This window comes from Sinocyclocheilus anshuiensis, unplaced genomic scaffold, assembly GCF_001515605.1.
Source record: "Sinocyclocheilus anshuiensis isolate Anshui unplaced genomic scaffold, SAMN03320099.WGS_v1.1 scaffold1058, whole genome shotgun sequence".
NCBI classification, from domain to species: Eukaryota; Metazoa; Chordata; class Actinopteri; order Cypriniformes; family Cyprinidae; genus Sinocyclocheilus; species Sinocyclocheilus anshuiensis.
Genome location: NW_015539880.1, coordinates 102,459 through 105,085, shown reverse-complemented (window position 1 = coordinate 105,085; position 2,627 = coordinate 102,459).

Below are 2,627 nucleotides of genomic sequence, written 5' to 3'. Positions count from 1 at the left end.
TAAGTCCACTTTTGAAATGATTCCAAATTTACTTAAATAAAAAAGGAGAAATGCCTAACTATTTAAAGGAGTTCTTTATTAATCCATAAAATCACAATTATACAATGTTATGGCAAGCTTTTACATCAATGCTGTGGTAAGGGACAGCATTGCAACAACGTGTTGCAACTGTCCCCACACTGACAGCCGTGACAAAACTTGGTATATTAGCTTGACACAGTATCTTTGACGCATGCTAACTATGCCTATTAGAAACTAAGAAAACACAGATATAAATCATATGTTTGACAAGTTTGACAGTATGACAAAAAAAAATCTGATGATTAAAAAAAAATATTTTTTTTTACCATGAAAATTATTATTTGTAGACGGACCGGGTGAACGTGAGCCACGCAGGTTTACCGCATGCTGCGTTCCGTGTGAAAGAGCCTTAACAGCATGCATTCTGGAGACTCCGTCCAGGGGCACAACTGCACATTTGCTGTGGGGTATGCAAGATCAGTGTTGGTGCTCCCCTGTATTCTAGCACATGAGACTAACTCCAACAGAAGTCAATGACCAAAAGACCATTAAAGGAACACTCCACTATTTTTGAAAATAGGCTCATTTTCCAACTCCCCTATTAAACAGTTGAGTTTTACCGTTTTCGAATCCATTCAGCTGATCTCTGGGTCTGGCGGTAGCACTTTTAGCTGTAGCTTAGCATAGATCATTGAATCTAGATCATCAGCGCCTGAAAATAGGCTAACTTCCGCCAACATAACCAACGTGACCACCTGCTTGCACAGAGAGCGTGCTGGGGACTATTTTACGCCGGAATGAGAGTATAGTTCCTAGCCATATCGGCCTAGAAAATCACAACTTTTCATTTTCCGTCGGTCTTAGTACACGATGTAACTACAGAAGAGTCAAGTTTTAAATAGGAAAAATATAGAAACTCTTTGGTCATTTTTGAGCGAGATGCTAACGGTCTAATCAGATTCAATGATCTATGCTAAGCTAAGCTAAAAGTGCTACCGCCAGACCCGGAGATCGGCTGAATGGATTCGAAAACGGTAAAACTCAAGTGTTTATCTCTAGGGGAGTTGGAAAATGAGCCTATTTTCAAAAATAGTGGAGTGTTCCTTTAACTAACTGGGGCATGGAAAGATACAAACTCATCAGGGGTGAAAAAATGTACAAAAAAGGTGAAAAAAAGAAAAGTGTGTTGTATAACATCCCCTTTAACTTCTAATGGCTGACCCCAGACAGTAGAACAAGTAGTTTTTTTGTTTTTTTTTTGTAGCCTAATTTTCTTCAAACACATGTAATACTGCTCACTTTTTAGTTAGGTAATTTCATCTGCATTTTTTTTTTCTTTTTTCTTTTTTCTTTTTTTTTCTATTAATTTTTACTTATAGAGATAATTAATGGAAAATTGTCACGCTAAAGTGGAAGATGTCTGCAGTGCCACCTGGTAGAAATACAAGTACTGTTGAAATGAATGTCATGATATTCCCACTATAACCACTAGATGGAATCAGAGGATTATTTACCATTTCCATCATTTTTTTCTCATTTTGTTTTGTTGCTGCCTTATGTTAACCTGCTTTAAATACGTTTTTTCCCCACATCAATCTACACTCCATACACCATAATTGTCAAGCAAAAAAAAATACCCTTATCTGGGACAGTTGAAATTTAGCTCAGGAGCATTCATTTTGCTTGTAGATATTACTACACTTCAAGTCAAGTTAACCTGTGGCAAATTCAATTGAATGGGTATGATTTGGAAAGGCACACACGTCTTAATAAAAGGTCTAACAGCTGATAATGCATATCAGAGCAAAAACCAAGCCCTGAGGTCAAAAGAACTGCCTGTAGAGCTCAGAAACAGGTTTGCATCAAGCCACACATCTGGGGAAGAGTTCAGAAAAAAAATCTGCTGCATTGAAGGTTCACAGAAGCATGTAGCCTACATTATCCATAACGGAAGACATTTGGAACAACCAGGACTCTTCCTAGAGCTGGCCTCCTGACCAAACTGAGCAATTGATGGAGAAGGGCTTTGGTTAGCATGGTGACCGAGAACCTGATGGTCACTCTAGTTGAGCTCATCATATGTGGAGATAGGAGAAATCTACAGAAGGACAAACATCACTTCAACACTCCACCGATCTGTGCTTTATGGCGGTGTGGCCAAACTCAATCCTCTCTTCAGCGTAGACACATGAAAACACACTTGGAATTGACAAAAAAGCACCTAAAGGACCCTCAGACTCTGAGAAACAGTGAAGGAAACCAGGCACTGCTCATCACCTGCACAGTACCATCCCAAAAGTAAAGTGTGCTGGTAGCAGCCTCATTCTGTGGGGCTGTTTTTCAGCAGCAAGGACTGAGGGACTCGTTAGAGTAGAAGAAACGCTCAGTGCAGCAAAATATAGAGATCCCAGTCCAGAGCATTCAGAACCTCAGACTGGGCCAAAGGTTCACCTCCCAACAGGACAATGACCCTAAGCACACAGCAAGAGTGGCTTATAGACAACTCTGTGAATGTCCTTGAGTGGCCCAGTCTCAGCCTGAGCTTGAACCCAATCAAATATTTCTGGAGAAACCTGAAAATGTGCATCTGCCCCCATCCAACCTGA